This window comes from Triturus cristatus, chromosome 10 (genome assembly GCF_964204655.1).
Source record: "Triturus cristatus chromosome 10, aTriCri1.1, whole genome shotgun sequence".
NCBI lineage: Eukaryota > Metazoa > Chordata > Amphibia > Caudata > Salamandridae > Triturus > Triturus cristatus.
The window spans coordinates 1222930747-1222950605 of NC_140593.1; the positions used below are offsets into that span (position 1 = coordinate 1222930747).

The following is a 19859-nucleotide window of genomic DNA, read 5'->3' on the forward strand; positions in this document are numbered from 1 at the left end:
CCATGCCCTGTCCTATTCTCCACTTTCACTCCCCTCTACCACTGGTTCCGTGCCATGCCCTGTCCTTTTCATCACTTTTACTCCCCTCCACCACTGATTCCATGTCACACCCTGTCCATTTCTCCATGTTCATTCTATTTCTACCCCTGTTTCTGTACCACGCCCTGTACTTTTCTCCACTTTCACCCCCCTCTACCCCTGTTTCTGTGCCACGCCCTGTCTTTTTCCTCACTTTCACCCCCCTCTACCCCTGTTTCTGTGCCACTCACTGTCCTTTTCACCACTTTTACTCCCCTCTACCACTGGTTCCGTGCCACTCACTGTCCCTTTCACCACTTTCACTCCCCTCTACCACTGGTTCCGTGCCACGCCCTGTCCATTTCTCCGGACTGCGCTGCTCGTCTTTTCAGCTATAGCCCCCGCCCCCTCCATTCAACCGGTCTTGCTTGCAATGTCCAGCCAGGGTGGATGCCCTCCCCCCTCCCCCCCATCGTGAACTAGCACCGAAGTCATGAAGTACCGCTTTGTCTTCCAGCATACAGTGGGGTTCCTTTAGGGTGGGTTCGGGGGGAGTCAGTACAAAGAATCCCACGGAAACGCCCTCCCTCGCCCCGCCCCGCCCCCCCACACGCACTACCCTATTCTCGGACACTTCTAGCTCCCATCTCTGGGGAGCAGCCCCCTGTGACGCTTCCTGTGCTCTTCCTTCTACGCCCCTACCCCGCCCCCGTATACACCGCCCCCCCCCCCACACACACACACCTTCTTCCCCCAGTACATCCCTGGAAGACAAGGGACAGCGCTGGTGCTCCGTAAGGGAGTCCGCAGACGGGCAAAGGTGAGCAGTGGGAGGTAAACGCATGAGGTCTGTAGGGCAGAGACGAGGTGAACGGAGAGAAGAGGGGCGCACCCCGAACTATAGGTGCTTGTGGTGGAAGGAGTAAGCGAGAGGAAGAGGGGGGGACTGTGTCGCGGTGTAACTTGCACCCGCGTGTTCTTGTTGAGTGTATGTGTAGAGTACCTTTGTTGTCAGTCTTTGCTACATTGTAGCCATCGACGTAAAAGGACCAGCACTTTCACCGACCGGCGGGGGGAGGGGAGGCCGGGAGGGGATGTGTGGGGGGTCGCAAAGTAAAGGCAGCAGAGGTGCACAGGAGGTGACCGTGCAGTAGCAGTGAGGGTAAGAGTACAGTACTGGGCACAGTGCCTGAGAGTGCGGTGTGGGGCACAGCGGGTGAGAGTGCGGTGTGTGGCACAGTGCCTGAGAGTGCTGTGTGGGGCACAGCGGGTGAGAGTGCGGTGTGTGGCACAGTGCCTGAGAGTGCTGTGTGGGGCACAGCGGGTGAGAGTGCGGTGTGGGGCACAGCGGGTGAGAGTGCAGTGTGGGGCACAGTGCCTGAGAGTGCTGTGTGGGGCACAGCGGGTGAGAGTGCAGTGTGGGGCACAGCGGCTGAGAGTGCAGTGTGGGGTCCAACGGGTGAGGGTGCGTTATGAGGCACTTCAGGGAAGACTGTACTGTGGGGCACAGTGGGTGAGAGTGCAGTATGGGCTACAGCGGAAGAGAGTGCAGTGGTAGGCACAGCGGTGAGAGTATGGAGCACAGCAGGGGAGTGTGCAGTATGGGGTACGGTGGGGAGAGTGCAGTATGGGGTACATCGGGGAGAGTGCAGTATGGGGTACAGTGGGGAGAGTGCAGTATGGGGCACAGCAGGGGAGTGTGCAGTATGGGCACAGCAGGGGAGTGTGCAGTATGGGCACAGCAGGGGAGTGTGCAGTATGGGGTTCAGTGGGGAATTGTGCACTATGGGGCATAGTGGTAGAGTGTGCAGTATGGGGAACAGCGGGGAGAGTGCAGGATGGAGCACAGAGGGTGAGAGTGCATTGTGGAGCACAGCAGGGGAGTGTGCATTATAGGGCACAGAGGGTGAGAGTGCGGTATTGGGGACAATGATGAGAGTGCAGTATGGGGCACAGGCTGAGAGTGCAGTACGGGGCACATCGGGGGAGTGTGCAGTATGGGGCACAGAGGGTGAGAGTGCAGTATGGGGCACAGCAGAGTGAGTGCAGTATGGGGCACAGAGGGTGAGAGTGCAGTATGGGGCACAGATGGTGAGAGTGCAGTATGGGGCACAGCGGGTGAGAGTGCAGTATGGGGCACAGCGGATGAGAGTGCAGTATGGGGAACAGAGGGTGAGAGTGCTGTATGGGGCACAGAGGGTGAGTGCCTTTTAGGGCACAGTGGGAGAGTGTGCATTATGGGATTCAGTGGGGGAGTGTGCAGTATGGGGCACAGCGGGGTGAGAGTGCAGTATGGGGCACAGAGGGTGAGAGTGCAGCATGGGGCACAGCGGGTGAGAGTGCAGTATGGGGCACAGCAGGTTGGAGTGCATTACGGGGCACAGCAGGTTGGAGTGCAGCATGGGGCACAGCGGGTGAGAGTGCTGCATGGGGCACAGCGGGTGAGAGTGCATTATGGGGCACAGAGGGTGAGAGTGCAGTGTGGGGCACAGCAGAGTGAGTGCATTATGGGGCATAGCGGATGAGAGTGCAGTGTGGGGCACTGAGGGTGAGAGCGCTTAGTGGCATACAGCAGATGAGAGTGCAGTATGGGGCACTGAGGGTGAGAGTGCAGTATGGGGCACAGTGGATGAGAGTGCAGTATGGGGCACAGAGGGAGAGTGCATTTGGGGTACAGCGGGGAGTGTGAAGTATGGGGCACAGCAGGGTGAGAGAGCAGTATGGGGCACAGAGGGTGAGAGTGCATTATGGGGAACAGAGGGTGAGAGTGCAGTATGGGGCACAGAGGGTGAGAGTGCATTATGGGGCACAGAGGGTGAGAGTGCAGCATGGGGCACAGAGGGTGAGAGTGCAGTATGGGGCACAGAGGATGAAAATGCAGCATGGGGCACAGCGTGTGAGAGCGCTTAGTGGGGTACAGCAGATGAGAGTGCAGTATGGGGCACTGAGGGTGAGAGTACAGTATGGGGCACAGTGGATGAGAGTGCAGTATGGGGCACAGAGGGAGTGTGCATTTGGGGCACAGCGGGGGAGTGTGAAGTATGGGGCACAGCGGGTGAGAGTTCAGTATGAGACAGCGCGCGAAGAGCGCAGTGTGGGGGCGCACAGCGGGTGAGAGTTCAGTATGGGCCACTGAGGGTGAGAGCGCAGTGTGGGGCACAGCGGGCGAGAGTTCAGTATGGGCCACTGAGGGTGAGAGCGCAGTGTGGGGCACAGCGGGTGAGAGTGCAGTATGACATTCCTTACAGTGACGTGCTCTTGCCGTCGTCTCATGCTGGTTTCCGGCTGTCACTGGGTGTCTTTTGTTGTTGTTAATCAGGGGGGTTTCTTGCGTCCCTTCTCTTTGCCTTTCAGGGAAGCTGTGTTTTATTTTGCATACTCCGCATCCTCCCTGTATGTTTGACAATTGCCAGCAGGTTGTTGGCTGTCTCTACACATGTCTCTCACAGTGGCGGCTGGCAACCTTTGAAAGTGGTGAAAGAGCGAAGTGCCCCATCACTTCCCAAAAAACAAAATAATGCACCCCACCCTTCAAAAGTCAATAATTAAACACCCTCCCCCAAAAACCCCAAATAATACATTTCCTCACTCCAAAACCCTTTATAAAGCAACCCCTCCCTCCACCCAAAATAACACTGACATTTTAAATAAATAAACATTGAATCAACAGTGTGCTTACTGACTTCCACAGGTCGTCCGTTTCTCCTCGGTGAAACTGCAGTCTGCTGTGGAGTTCCCTGACCAATCCTGGTGCTGCTCTCATGCTGCATGAAAGAAGTGCCAGGATTGGTTGGAGCAGGTTGGTAAGACGCTCCTTCAGGCCCGGAGGCCTATGCTTGCTCTCCACCCAGCTGTCTGACAGTGCTGGGTGGAGAGCTGGAAAGTGTGCCTGTCAGGCTGGCCAAACTGACATGCGCACTTTGGTCTGGAGCTTCTGGCCAGCGCTCCAATTCTCTCTGCTGCCTATTGGCAGCTGAGGACACGCCCCTTTCTTGGCTCAGGCATGCAGCACCACAGTAGAAAAGTAAAATGCAATGAATTCATTTGTTTCTTTGCCATTTTATTTTTGGCTCTCAGCGGGCGGAGGGGGCTCGATGCTCCCCCGCCCTCGTGGAGAAACCGCCACTGGCTCTCTCAATGAGGTTGACTCTAAGACGAAGGAAAGTGAGAGGTGGTGGAGATGGTACACAAGATAAGCAATAAGAGAAAAAGAGAGAGAAACACACACAGAGGAGGCCGGGGGCAGGAAGAGGGGGGGTGGCAAAAGCAGCTTTTATGATAGCTAAAGGATATGACTACTTTCTAACCGATGTTTAACCCAAGGGATGTGTCTGCTGTCTAATCGTCTTCTACATAAGAGTATGTGTCTACAGCCTCAATGTTTTGAAACCTGAGGGATATCTCTGCTGTCAGAATGTGTAAATAAAGCAGCGTGGAGACAGCATGGCCCAATAAGGCTGCGGTGGAAAGGCCAAAAGCCTATGCCATCTCTATCAGAAGCTATCTAGCTGTTGTATTAGTATAACTATACATATATATATATATATATTTATAACCACGCACACATACGTAATATGTCAGTCACTGTGTGTTTATGGTTAGGTCGGAGTTTCCACAGGAAAGTGTGTTTCTTGCTTTGCTAATAAGTTTGGTGCCTCTGATGAATCTGAACAAAACCTTCTCAACACAAGTTCCTCCATCTCAGCTCTTCCCTGAAAAGCTGTGTTGCCATCCATCAAGTGGGGGCTAAGGAGGGGGAAGGGTGTGTGTGGTGGGGGGGGGGGGGGGGATTTCCTATGTTAATTCCCATAGGAATGTTTCTTTATAGAAAAACGCCTGGATGGGATTACACCAAAATTGGAAGAAAAGTTAGACCTTCACTGATGTTAAAATGTCTTAGATAAGTAGATAATGTGTGGGTTCCTCTTCCCTCCAGCTGCAGCACAGGCACGGGCCCCTTTCCACCAGCGCCCTCAGACTTCAGAGGGCAGTTCAGTGTTTGGGGGCACTATGGGGTGCCGATTGCTGCATTCATCCACGTGTTTTTTAGGTCTGCCTTACAACATAGCTGCCTCTGGGCCTTATGGGATTACCAAAAACAGAGCTTCTGGAGTGCAAATGATGGGGAAGCTTAGGGGCTACCCACATATAATGGTTTCCATAAATAGAGGATTTGATTGGGCAGAAATGATATGCTTGAACTGAAAAGAGTCCTAAGTGTGCCCTATGTTTATTAGGCTCAAATTAAGACATTGCACATATTTTATTCTCGCGCCCTGCATGCGTAGTTCCCAGAAGCAAACGGATCAAGCCGCTGTGCGAGAACTTGAATACTAGGAAGTATCTAGAGGCGTTGATAATACTGAAAGCAGACCGCTCACAACTCATTGTACTGGGTGTTACCAGGTTTTTATTGGCTTCTCGTTACCTAAGGAAAACGAGAGGGCCTAAATTCGAATGTAACCTTTTTACAATCATGTTTTATTGCCTGGCTTTAAACAGATATTAAACTCTGACCCATATCACACCTGATCTCTGTGCTTAGTTCAATCTAAATGAAGGTACATTAGTTAGAATGAAATTCATTGGTATTGAGTGAATGTTTTATCTCTTTCTTAGCACAATTGTAACTAAATATCTTGTTGGTCTGTGTTAACTGAGTATGCACGTGCACTTTATTTACATAAATTAAGATGATCAACGTGTTACGGCGCTTTGACAAATTGGAAATTTTAATCTGTGAATCTTTTATATCTCATCTCTTAGTGAACATTTATATGTAATGTCTGTATTTGATCGGAATTTTTTTTTTGTGACATGTTCTTTTATTGATTCTATGAATCGAAACAAAAATGACAGTGAAAAGAGTGCTTGTATTGAACTTTTTGGCTTGCGCTAAAGTTTATACTCAATACAACAGGACTGAGTTGGCTATGGTGGCACCATTGGTCATGGCCATAGGCCTGGTCTGCGTAGTATGACATTTTACAAAAATGACAGCAGTCCTGCTGTATGTATTGTGAAAAGCATATATTATTGTCAATAATGTGGCTTACTCCTGTATATGAAAGCCTACAGATATGTACTTTATGTGGAGTCGCACCGATTACTGTACTAGGCATGGAGTTGCTGTTGGTTGCCGCCTGTGACAAACTGTGGATATAGAATATTTTCTTTGTGAGAATCCTTGTGAGGTCCTCATAGGTGAGATCGTATTTTGCTTTAATTTTATGACTGTATTCCTGTTGGTTGCCAAGTGGAAAAGCTTGCGCTCAAAAGAGTGGGAAACGCTATGTCAGATGCCATAGGTTATAAAAAAATATGACAAAGGCAGTTGGCTTAGCTTATCTATTGTGAAAACCATTTGTTAAAGCCAGTAGGTCTTTCACTGTTGGTTGCTATCACTGTGTTACAGGCTATAGGCAGTTATTTTCTACATGTATTCTGACAGATTACTACAATAGGCAAGGGATTTGGCCACTCTGAAAAAATCTGGGGGTTTTCATTTTGATAGTTCTTGCTAGGCCCCGTTGAAAAGGGCTGTACATTGTTTTGACAACTGTAAGTCTGTATTTGTAATTTTATAACTGTATGCATGATGATTGCCAGCTCATGTGTACTTCAGTAGGCCTGTGTTGGTGATAGTATCGAGCCGCTGGTAAAGGCTAGAGGCCTTATCAGTTTACTGGGAAAAGTTATGTCAAATACCGTAGGCGTGATCCTTTTTATAATAAGAAGCAATATAAAAAAAACAGGCCTCTGCCTGTGTTTAAGACAATAGACTTTAAGGGTGGATTGCTATTACTCTGTGCTAAAGCCTGTAGATAGATCTTTTGTGGGGATGTGTGAACTTTGAGTAATGTGCTTTCACTTATTTATGTGAAGGTTGGAGAACATTTTACAAATAATTATACGCAATTACGGGAAAGGTAAATCCATCATTTAGCGCTATATTTTAAGGTAAAATTTCTCCTTGCAGAAATTTTTGATGCAAAGGCTCATTTCTTGCTAAAAATAATGTGAAAAACACAAGTTGTGTATGCAACAGCCACTCACGGTCTGGTTGTTCCTGCACTATCATTTTGCTGCAAGCACTAGCATAATTAAGTGATGTGACATAATTGCAGCAATTTTGGACAACAAGCATATTGTGAAGTTCCCAAAACTTAGCAATTTTTGCTAGCATAGTTTAAATTTCACCTGTGCCTTCTGTTACAAGGCATCCCACAGTTTGCCATAGTAGGCCAGGGTTTTGGTGGCCCATCCGAACAAACTCCGGGGACTGAAGATTTGCGCTGTGATAGTCCCCATTAGGCTCTATTAGTAGGGTTTTTGTATTGTTTTGACAAATGTAATTTTGTCAGTTTTTGTACATTTAGCATGGTATGCCTGATGGATGCCTTGTGGGAAGGCTTATGACCAACACAGTAGCCACGAGCTGGCTATCGTGGCCAGCCAGTCATAAAGGTTAGAGGCCGGACTGTTTTAATGAAAGGTCACAGTAAAGGCAGGCGGCCTGGCCTTTTGATTGTGAAAGGCATTTGTTAAATTCAACAGGCATTCAAGGGTGGATTCTTCTAATTACTCTGTATTAAAACCTACAGATAGGTATTTTGTTAAAATGAGGTCTTGCAAATATCCTTTGTAGTGAATGACTTTGCAGTTGGCCGCCCTCTCTGACAGACCCAAGGATCCCCACTGTAATAATGCTTGCCGGAATGCCTTCAAGAGACCTGACAGGCTTAGCTTCCTGCCTAGACATATATTTATAAAAAAAAAAATTAAATAATACATATAGTCATATATTAATAAATATGCATATATAGACATGGAGAGCTTTAGCGTCAGCCTTCTTCTGCCATTGATATGTCTGAGTGTCCTTCGCTCTCTGCTTTCATCCGTGAACACCGCACTGCATAAGGTAACGGTTGCGTTCACATCAGTCCCTTGCGTTCTTGACTTTTGATGGCAGTTTCTGGTCACATGTTCACAGTCACCTGAAAATGTGTATGTTTCAGTGCCAGTACTGGTTGGCCATACCTTTAGTTTTCAATTTTATCCTTTTTATAGATCCCCTTTCTTTTCTTTTATTCACCTTTTTTTATTTTTATTTTTCTTAAGAGTTTACTACAGCTCTGCAGGCCATGCTAATGGGCTGTTTTCCTGATGCTCGTTTCATCTGCAGAGCGTCATTTACCACGTGACCTCTTCCATTAAACCATGAGACCATTATGGGCCGCTGTTGTTGATAGTGTGAAGTTTGTCCTAATAGATGGTCCTGATGAAGACTCTGTTGAAAATTGCTGGTGTAGGGGTTGACACGTTGACACATTTCTTTAATATTGACTTTGACTGATGTAGACTGGAGTTCGTTGAACTTGTCCTCAAACTTTGAGTCTTTGCTTCTGTTCTCAAGGGGACATTAAGTCAACAGTATCTGCTTTTCACACGCTTGCTCGCGTCTTGTTCACTTTTTTAACCAATCATGATCACTGCACCGTTTTCTGGAGCGCCTCCTTGTTTTCTTGCTATATTAAGTAACTGTGAACAGCAGTTTAATAACTGTTTCCCAGTTGTATAAGATTGTGCATGGACTAGGATGTACAGACCTAGAGCTGATATTATGTGTCTAGCGACCACTATCCTGGCATACTCGACCCCCTGCCCCCTCCCCCAGATCCTTGATCCGGGGCTTGTGAAGCCTATATTTCCTAAAGGTGGGGGTGGAACCTGTTTATTGGTTCCGAAAGAGCTCCAGTGATGGAGCCTTTAATCCAGGTGCCCAAAATACTCTCTACCTTAGAAGAAGGTTCTTTATATAGGATTTAAGTAAATAGGCCCTTTATAATACAACTCCTGTAATATTGGTGCACTTTCCCTTCTGGGGCTGGTTTGAGTCCAGACTCACTAAACACAGCCCTTTAATGCAGTCACTGTGACGAAGAGTCCTCTAATGCAGGCCGCTTTAAGTGGGCTCCTTGTTTCCCCTTTTGGCTATAAAAACTTTTTATTAAAGTATTACAAAGTTTTAAAACAATAACGTTAAACACTATATTTACAGTAAGGAATATGCCCTTTGGCGCAGGCAGGCACTGAGTATTAAACACAGAAGCGAACAGCTTAGAAGAGAGATTCATGTGGAAAGCTGGGGCCTGTGGGCCTGTGAATGTTTCCAATGTAACAAACAAATGATAAAAGCATTCCTGGAGCGGTGATGAAGGCGGTGGTGGCCAGGCGTCCATCAGTCACACGTGTCCAGGGTTCGATCCGCCCCCTAATAATGTCCCTTTACCTATGTTCTTCCGGTTCTCACTTTTATGGAACTACTTTTTTCTTTCATCTGAAGCACTCCACGAGAGTGCATGTGTTTTCCAGCTGTCTCCCTAGTATGTTTCTCTTCCCTCCTCTGCACGGCTCTCTCTCGCCTGTGGGCTATGACCCATCCCCGTTTATGATTGATGCGCTTGCTCATGCTGCTTTCTTGTCCATGTTCGTTTCAACCACAGCTCCAGGTTGCGCTTTCTTTCAATCGTTTACGTTTCTCTCCTCACACTCAACCTTCATTTCTCTCTCACTCGTTTGCTTTCCTCTCCTCACCCTCCACCTTCATTTCTCTCTCACTCGTTTGCTTTTCTCTACACCCACACATGCCTTCTATGTTGCTTCCCACCATCCACACCTCATGTTGCTTCTGCCCCTATGTTGCTCCGCCATCTGCTTGAAAAAGAAAACAAGCATTGGCAAAGCCAATAGGTCGCGCCTTTGGGGCCCCCAGGCTTTGGCAATTCCTTTAGGCCATGTTGAATAGCATGCTTTTGGTAACGTAGTGAAAAAGAAAACCGAAACAAGCATTGGCATGGCCAATAGGTCTCACCTTTGGTATCTTGTAAGTGTTTAGTCATCCAGCAGGTATTCTTCTGTGCAGTAACATAGAGTGTTGCATGGCTAAATATTTATAAGGTCCTAAAGTCGATACCTATGTGAAATAATTATTTTTTTAACATAGTTGTACTATAAAAGCGAAGTAAACAGTTATAAGATTGTAAAAGTGATACTGATTGGTTATGGTAATATGTGTGTAAGTGTTGGTATTGGTAAAATAGTTTTATCGTTGGTCACTTGTGAAAGTATTTGTTCAAGATATCACCAATAATATGTATAGGAATAATGGACCAATCAGCTCCACCCGATCCATGCTGTAAACTTACATCAATGAACTGCCAAGATGTAGTGTTTGAACCAGACTCGATTCCTCTCTAATCGGGGCGCATTGCCACGAAAAAAATACAAAGGCAGGCAATCAACGTAATTCTTTTTTCAAGAATTTATTTGAAAAAAATCAAAAACAAATTGCAAATCATTAGGCATGCTTAGTTTGTATCCGAGTCTAGTAATAGATTTTGCAACATTCTGCTGCTACAACTTACAACGAGCTTTTAGGTTCTGTCAAACCTGGTAACAGCATTAGATTAAAATAATAAAAAGGACAGACTCGTCTGATAACATCGCTCATGAATGCCCAGTGTATAACTTCCTTCGTTGTCATGGAAAAGTACCATAGGCAAATGTATTTCATTTTAATCCACATATTAACATCCACAAAAACCTGAAAAGGAGAACTTTACTAACCGTGCAAGTGATCCAATTGTGCATCAGACTAAACTTTTTCAGCAACTGAAGAAAGTGTTTTAGAGAGGACAAATGTGTTTTGCATAAAAGAGGCTTTGATGGCCCTTGGTTCAGAAGCTAAATTAGCACACCTAACATCTAAAGAGTAGACTGTCTTGCAGTGTACTCTGTGCATATGAACACACATAGCGCATGAGTGTCTGTTAGCTTTGATTCACGGCAGTCACCACAGTCATTAATGCGCATGCCTCCCAGGAGGCATGCAGAGTCACGGCGAGGCCCCGCTGGGAACACACCCCCTTGCACAAAAAACACACAAAGCACCCTTTTAACCTCACGCCCACCCCTAAAAACATACCCGCAACCCTCACGCGCGATACCTCATCCACATGAGATCACTGCCTCAAGTGAAGATCGTTAATAGACATAAAGTTAAAAAAAAAAAAAGTTTGAATAATAAACACGCATTGGCATAGCTCTGGTTTAAATGCGATGCCTCACCTCTAACAGACGAACGCAGGAGCCCGCGAGTGGTTGCTTCCGGTCCGTCCTTGTCCTGCAGTGGACCGCCTGCACGCTGAGGGCTGGGTGGGTGTCCAGCACCAGGGCACCCGGCGAGGCCTCCATGGCGCTCAGCTCCAACAGCAGCACCCAGGCAAGTTCCCGGGTCTCGGCCCGCAGCTGTAGCCCCAGGTGGAAGTGCCGCAGCCGGAAGAGGTGGAAGCTGGAGGCTGAGGCCACATCAGCCGGCAGTGGAGGGGTGGGGGCCCGGCGGTAGCAGGGGGCACCCAGCTGCGAGAGCTACAGTCGAAGCCATGGCGGGGTAGCCAGGCTGGCCCTATATGAAATCCATCAGAGAGGCCTGCTCGGAACAGGGAAGCTGCAGGCTCACGAAGCCGCCTCAGCCGGCTAGGGAGCAGGGGCAGCCGGTGGAGGTAAACAGGGCACTCGACGGAGACGCTGTATGCAAGAGACGGCCAGTTCCGAGGACACAGGAAGTGACAGGGTGGAGGGGGGGACGAGGGAAGGCCTGGGGGAGGAAACAGCAGAGGCCTGTGGAGAGAGGCTATGGCCAAGTGAGAGAGAGGGTGAGGGCAGGGGAATGAATGGTCCGGGTGGGATAGGAGTGCTTGGAGGTGTGAAGCCTGAAAAGTGGTGTGCGCGCACACGTCACAGCAAGCGATCTGTTTTCAATTATCGCGCCCGTGTCTGGGCACGATAATTGAAAACAGATGTGGACTTTGCTGGTAACCGCAAGCAAAGAACCGTGTGCGAAGCAAAGGCAGGACATGCACCCACCTTTGCCCAATTGCATGCTGTCTTTCTTAGAAAGACGCACGCAAAGCCCAATAGCCTGGGAGAAAAATAAATGCACACGCACGAGCGTGTGAAGAGCGTGTGGTGAGCTTTCTGAAGCCCATTACTAAAAGTCTTGCAAGCAGCGCATACGCTCTGCTCTAGGCTCGACCTAAAAACATACCATACACCTTCTGACAGCTGGTACCTAACAGGTCAGAAACTCTGAGGCAGTCACATGCTTAAGTGGAACAGGAGGGGGTGGACCATTAGAGGCGTTAAAGAAATTAACTCACTACTCAGCCACCACTTCAACTGAATGAAGTGTTAGAAAGAAAAATAAATATTGTGTATCTAAACATATTTGCATTCTGAGGTTATTTAAAATATGTATGGCGTCAGATAGAGACGGCAGCAGCGAAAAGAGGGAGCAGGCTGCACAAAGGTAGCGAATAAGAAAGAGGGAGCAGGTGGGGCAAATGGAGCGCATGGGGTGCGAAAGTGCCGGCTGCGATGTACTGCCCATTTTATTCCTACTGTCTGTTAGTGGGAACTTGTGTAATAAAACTGATGCTCATGTAAAATGCTCCACTACCTCCGATAGGCCTCATCTGTATAAGGTGAAGGCAAATATATTGTCTTTGCAAGAGCTTATTTGTAAAGCATTGTTTAAAAAGTAATAGAGAAAGATTTCAAAGCACAAGAGGAAAGCAAACACATAGCCTATGTAAGGTATTAAGGTAGGTCAAAATGGAATACCAAATTCTATATTTTCAATCTTCATAAACGAGAGGGCGTCGAAGGTCGCTAATATTGCAGCCACGAGATACTGTGTAATGTTGGGCTGCATGTCCTGCAGAAGCCAGGACCACCTCTGTGCAGTATCGCAGATCACACTTGCCCTGTTAGTGACGCTGGATCCAAGTGGTGCTCGGGGTGAGGGGTGTCCAGCGATACCGGGACTCCCCTGAACTTATCCAGCCAGCCGTGCAGAGCGGGGCCTAGGGAGGAGCTGACAACTTTCGGCACACATCTCAGAGAGGCCTGGGACGTGGCGAGAAGCCATGGCCGGAACAGCAAAACCTGAGCCAGCATGCTCGCTGGCGGCCACTGTGGCGAGTCTACTGCAAGGATTGTGTAGTATCTGGCAAGTCCCCGTTGAGGGGTCAGGGACCGCTGAGCAGGGTGCACCCGTAAAGCACCTAATACACGCACACCACAAACCTGTCTGTACAGCAGCCCTGACACTGTCTTTATTAGACGCGCAGACGAAACACGGAACCGTATCACCTGCCATGCTCTGTCTTATAAAGGTGCAGGGATACACTCTACGTCACATCCCTTACTTTTGTTAATAGGACTTGGACCCCCCCCCAGGTTGCTCCCAGCCCCGCCCCCATCCGAACCCACAAATCAATACTTGACGACCAGAGCTGTGGGTAAAAGAGGCCATGTTTATTACAAACCATCACACAAACATGGCAATATATAATTAATACAATTCAATACGATATGGATTTATCAAATTCCATCTCTAAACGATATTTACATTTAAGTTAATCATAAATTCATAATCCATCAGTAAGTCTGACAAAATTCAATTTATATACATAAAGAATGTTGTCTATTGCTCCAGCACTAAGGGGCCTTCCGGCTCGTGTCCCCCAACTAACTGAGAACCACGCAAGGTGCAACCCACCTGCGTCCTTGAGAGGTGAGCCCCAGCCATCTGGTCCTTGCCCGCCACCTGAGGGTCCCACCCCTCCACCACCAGGCTGCCCATCGGGGCTCGTAGGGAATAACCGGGAGCGGATGCCCCATGCCCTAGTTTGTAAACTGGCGCCCTGCCCCCAGCCGGTGTCTCCATTCTCTCTGGGGTGAGCTTACCATCTCTCCCCCTCAGTGCTGGCCTAGGGAGTATGCAGGAGGACTCCCCTTAACAATGCAAGGCAATTTATTGTGGCCTCCTTACCACCACTCTCCATTCAATTTCAAACACCTTCCCAAGTTCTACCTCTAGGGATGGGTGGATGGGAGATTTACAAAGTCCCCTGCATACGGGGCCAGCGCCGTAAGGAAGAGAGGGCGAGGACCTGGGCAAGTTGACGTAAATAGGCCCTCGCCCTTTCCTCCCACCCTCGTTGCCTGCCCCAAACAGAAGTGACATCACGGCGTTGCCCTAGAAGTAATTCTTGCCTTAGTCACGCTCGATCCCTCGATGAGGAGCCACGAGGGCGTGGCCGGGTTCCCAGGGGGGCGTGCCCTAATGGCGTGCTTTCTTATAGTACGTGCTTTTCCAGACGCAACCTTGATACTGTCTTTTGTAGCCAGGCAGACGAAAAACAGAACCGTATCAACTACCGTGCTCTGTCTTATAAAGGTGCAGAGATACACTCTACAACATATACCGTACTGTTGTTAAGAGAAGCATATATAATAACAAGGAGTGACATGTGGCAAGACGGGGATGGGTGCAGACATATGCAAACACGAGAAGGAAACGTAGCTCGCAGCACGTCCCGGCCCTTTCCATGGTCAAATGCTTGAACCTAAATAAAACAAGTAAGCAACTTACGCATGAGGGGGTGGGCCGTGTGCAAGGACTGACGTCTGGCAAGGCGGGTTCTGGTTTGTAGTGGGCGATACATTCACAGTCATTTGGCTCTACAGATTTAAATTAAAAAATAAACTAAAATCCAAACGTGGACTCACACAGCTTTAATAAGAAGCAATTCATTTATAAAACGAATCACAAGCACATGATGACTTTACAAGATAAAGGAAGAGGAACACAAAAATGAACAGGCAACAGCAAAAACGAACTGGAAACAAAGAAACAAAATAGTCCCACAAAACAAACACATAAACACCAAAGCATAAAGATGCTAGTAATTGGGCAGTGCTCCGTGGGAGGAAACGAAACACAAAAAGGAGTGACAAAGAGGAAGGATTCACCACTAGCAATTAAGCATTGTTAAAGGACAATCGAAGGAACGAATACAAAGGCAATGGGCGGGCTGTAAGCCCACAAAGTGTATAAAACATGTTTTGAAGAGACATCGCAAACACTGTCTAGGCTCGACCTAAAAAACGAGTTTGTGATCCAAGTTAGATCCGTAAATAAAAAGCAAAAAAAGTGCCTGCATAATTTAGTAGGTGCATGTATGTGTGGTGTGCACGCCTACAACATGATGCAGTTGACCGAGTTAAATGCTGTTTTTTTCTTCTTCGCACTACATCACATCAGGGATGCTGTACAGCTTCACTAAAAACCATTGGCAGTATCAATAGCTCGCAAAAGAGATGCCTTTTGGCTTTGCCAATGTTCCTTCATTTAAGGTGAGTACTCCAAATGTTATATTCAGTTACTTGTAGGTTTGAGGCCAAAAATATATTTACAGAATATTTTTTTCTTTTTAGCTCCCTGTCTGACCCCGCCCCCTGGCACTAATGATCGCAGCTCACATACCTTTTAATGCATTTCCACAATCCATTGAGCCAAGCTTTGAGCCATGAGCAGGGCCGCCTTGCTGACAGTACAAGCTCAACTAGCTATAGAAACAAAGCCCTTACCACAACCAGAAGAGCAGAAAGCACCATTGGAACATGCTTTTTTTTGTTTTTCTGATTTATGGATTTTGTTTCTACAATCTTTTCAGCTTGTCTAGTGAGCAGGGAAGGCCTGCTCACACTACACCCTGAACTGACCACAGAAACAAACCAAGCGTCATTGCTTGCCCGGCAGAACTAACAAAATAAGAAGTAGCCCGGTCAGTTTTCTGTGCTGCAAATCTTGTTTTACTGGGAGTCCCAGGGGAATGTCTGCCTGACCATGCATTGATTGCCACCGCTGTAGATTCTCGCAGTCAGGCGGATACCCCTCAACTACTCCCCAGGTAAGAGAACCAGGTCTCGCCGAGATCTGAATCCCAAGTTTCTTTTCCAACTCTTTCTGTTGGTTATGCAGGGTGCAGAGATCACTGGTAGACATTATTATGAATATTCTGGGGGGTAGATATTTTGCAGGAAGAAGCATTTGTTATCAAACTTGGGAAGGTGGACATTTTGTCTTCACTTTTTGCCGTCAAGTGCTTCAACTGTAGCATCATGTTTCGCAGACACATACAATCTGATGTTTCATAAGTAGGAAATTGATCATTTATTCATAAAATACTAAAGAAAAAAGCGATTTACTTTCATGGCCTGACTCATAGTAAAGACACTTTATTGAATCCCAAAAAGTGGTTTAATGAAGAGACAGGTTGAGAAATGGAGGAATATAAGACAGGAGTATGTCTGAAGCTCCTAAGCAGGAAGATTGTACTTGAACCATGATGTGATTGAAAGAGGCAGTGGAGGTAAATTTGTGTCGGGTTCTTCAGCTATTAGTACCTAATGAAGACTTTCAAAGTTGTGTCTTTTCAGCCACCGTGTTGTATTTAACCCCTTCGATGCTGCGCAGATTCCGCCGCTGTGCTGACGGAATCTTGCGCGGGCGTGGTCATGACGGAATGGTTCCGTCATGAGCACAGCTCAACCGTGGGTCATGACGGAACCATTCCGTCATGAGCACCGAAGGGGTTAACAAAATACAAGACTTATAGTCATTTTTAAGGTCTCAAAATCCAAAACCTTTTCAGGAGGTTGAGATTTTAAGTTCTTTGAGTAAAAACGTGGGTTTGCACTTAAGAGCCCAAACTGTGATCTCACCGTTTGTAAAACATTGCTGAGTGGTATCAATACATAACTTATGACGTAAGGGATCTGGGCATGGGGATAATTTCCACCACGTTGAGTCCGGCCTAGGTCCTGAGGCATCATTTGTTCCACAGACTCGCGTCATGTTCGGTTTGGCCTCTCAGCTTATACGTAAATAAGGGCATTAAGTGATCAATATATTTGGCGATCTGCATGCCTAACAATTTGACTCCAAATGGAATTGAACATTTACATAGTTTGATTTATTAATCCTATTTGAAATGTGAATTACAAGGATATGTTTATTTATTAAGTAGTTTTGTAGAGTTCTACATCTCTCCTTTCTGTCACTTCAGAGTGTTGGAAAAAGCGATGAAGGAATACCCGGTGTGCAGGGCCTTTGAGTCCATTTTGGAGACTGTTAGTAATATCACCAGAAAATAACAACATTTTGAATTCATGGGAACTCACAATTTCTTGTTTAATTATTTATTCCTATTATCCTTTAACAAATGTCCTTCTAAAGTATGGATATATATATGTGTGTGGCATTTCTATAGTGCAGAACCAGCTGAAAGGCAGCACGGCACAGTACAGAACCAAAGACAAGCTTAAAGTCAATGAGTGACAGGAGATGTCTGCTGGTTATGGACGGTTAATGCATGGTGATGCAGTGTTCTTTAAAGAGGTGAATCTTCAGTTATTTCCTAAATTGAAGCAGCGGTGTGGCGGTCCTGATGCAGACAGGGATGCTGCTCCAGTTCTTGGGCGCATAGATGGAAAAGACCTGTGTTGTGACTTGGTTGTCGTCTCTCCTTTCTTTTGTGCACCTATTCCCTCCTGCTCAGCCAGGATGAGTGTGGAATGTGTGGTGATGTCACGGAATGCTTGTGTGCTTGGTGATGGACTGTGTGTCAGTTGATGAATGCAGGCTGAGCAGCAGGGAGGCTTTTCCTGGTGGGGCAGTTATCTATCTACTTACCATCTTATATAGCATCCTACTTCATTTGTAACTGGAACTTAATAAAGCACTATCTTGGAACTTACTACCAGACTACATTCTGACTTCATTTACCTACGACAACCTGCTGTCTTGTTTTTTCCTTTTTTACACCTCTCAGTCTGCAGTCTGATGTCATGGGTGCAGGTGGGCCGAGAGCCCCCAGCGATGGCGATCTTGTCTGTAAGATGTGGGAGTGCTGGTCATTATAGCTTTGTGAAGGATGCAACTGGTTTTGAAGTTGCTGCGGGCCAGCTACGGGAGCCAATGGAACTCCGTCAGGGTGGGGGTGGTATTGTTATATTTCTTCAGGCCCTGGATGAGATGTGCTGCGGTGACGGAGTGCAGCATTACCACCTTCCAGATGTGACAATACGAGGCCTTGAACAACAGTTCTGAAGTCGCTTTCTGTAAGAAACTGCTTTACTTTCTTTAGAAGAGAAAGTTGGTACTGAGCCTTCTGTTTTTTTTTGGGGGGGGGCAATATGTTCCTTCAGGGTGAGGGTGGTGATAGGGCGAATGCAAGGCAGTTTCGCCTTTTCTGCTAGGTGGCAAAGGTGTTTGCAGCATTTTCACCTCATGGTTTTGATCCTCGGACCACCCAGGAGCCAGTTCAAAGGATTAGATTCTCTCTTGTGCCGGAGCTCACATCACCACATATCGGTAAACAACGTTCACCGCGAAACTTTTTCCACGCAGGGAATCACAACGCAGTCGTTACAACGACCGCGTTGTGATTCCGCATACCATTACTCCGCAAGTTGGAACAACGACTTGCGGGGGGGGGAGAAGGTGTTGGATTTAAAATCCAACACCTTCCCTAGTGTCCGCACAGACTGGAGTTGGAATAGTAAATTATACTATACCAACATCCAGCGCCCCCCCTCCGCAATTCGTTGTTCCGACTTGCGGAGTAATGGTATGCGGATTCACAACGCGGTCGTTGTAACGACCGCGTTGTGATTCCCTGTGGGGAAAAAGAATGCGGGATGACGAGATACATTCCCACATATCATCCATCACCTTAGGGAGTGATGATGTCCTTGGCTAGTAATGAGTAACCCTCGCCTTGCTGTCATACCCAAGCAGAGGCAGTGGGTACAGCTTTTTTCTTGCATCCCTTGAGGAGAAGTCTGATCGCCCCAACCCTTTGTTTGAATCCTGCGTGCGCCTCTCACACATTGGGGTTTTACTTTGCCAGTTCTTGAGCTTACTGAAGAATTTTATCTGATGAAATGCCTTTTATTTTAATGTCCAGATTTACAGAAGTGTTTTAAGGCATGAACCAAGTGGGCAATTGCCCAGGGAACCGCCTTCCAAGGGACCACCTGGGAAAGGGAACTTTCTCTCTAGCTCACCTCTGTTCTTTCTGTATCTCAGCCTTCAACATATAATTCAATATTGTTGGGCAACACAGGGCTTGACTTAGCAGGAAATGGGCAAAACAATTCAAAGTGGTTTCAAGCAGGGGCCCACACAATAGATCTTGCCTGTGGCCCCCAAAATCCTTAAAATGACACTGTCCAGATATAATCCCGCCTTCGCTCAGAACATCTGGTGCTGACGTGTCTGTTTGTTTCTCTCTCCACCTGCAGCTCCCTCACCACTTCAGCTGCCAAGTGGCTTCTTATGCACAGTGTCCCTCATTACCCAGCAGCCCCCGCAGCCTCGGGTAATCTCGAACACCAATCAGAGCCTCCTCGCCGTCCAGGGCAGTGTGCGTCGAAGCGCTGCAGTCTCCGAGTTTTCTATAAGTCATCATATTTCTTGAAATTTGCAGCGAGTGCGGAAAGGCATTAGAGAGCGGGCTGCCCCATGTGCCCAGCAGCTGGCACAGAGGGGCACCCAGCCCATGCGCCCAGCATAGCCATCGCATCTGCATACAACCTATAGCCAGCAGTTTAGAGGCTCACACCCGGACTGACCAGTCGTCATCATTTCCCCAGATGTTTTTGGTAAAACAATGCTGCATGGATTGCTTTTAATGTGATTAGGGGCCGCGTGTATTAATGCATTCTCCTGTTGGAAGCCCCGTAAATGACAGAGTTTGCAATAAGAAAGTGTTTTTTTAATGTACAGAACCCATTCAGTAATTTAGTAACATGTTACCGAATTGCTAAATGGGTTTAGAAAATCTTAGGAATTGCTATTTGAAAGGGGCGTGCTTCGGGCATCCCATCCAAACAGCGATTCTTATGGTATTCATTAATATTTTGCG

General features: G+C 47.3%; 1 protein-coding gene across 4 annotated transcripts in view; it reads left to right on the forward strand.

The window, feature by feature from the left end:
* Positions 1-19859, forward strand: part of L1CAM (L1 cell adhesion molecule) — a 729162-nt gene that overhangs the window by 228727 nt on the left and 480576 nt on the right. For 2 of the 4 annotated variants that reach the window (XM_085629772.1, XM_085629774.1), the window contains exon 1: positions 777-838. The exons of the other annotated variants lie outside the window; for them this stretch is intronic. The gene's annotated coding sequence lies outside the window, so the exon portion shown is untranslated. Of the gene's footprint in view, positions 1-776; positions 839-19859 lie in introns of those variants that run through there. 4 annotated transcript variants of the gene reach the window in all.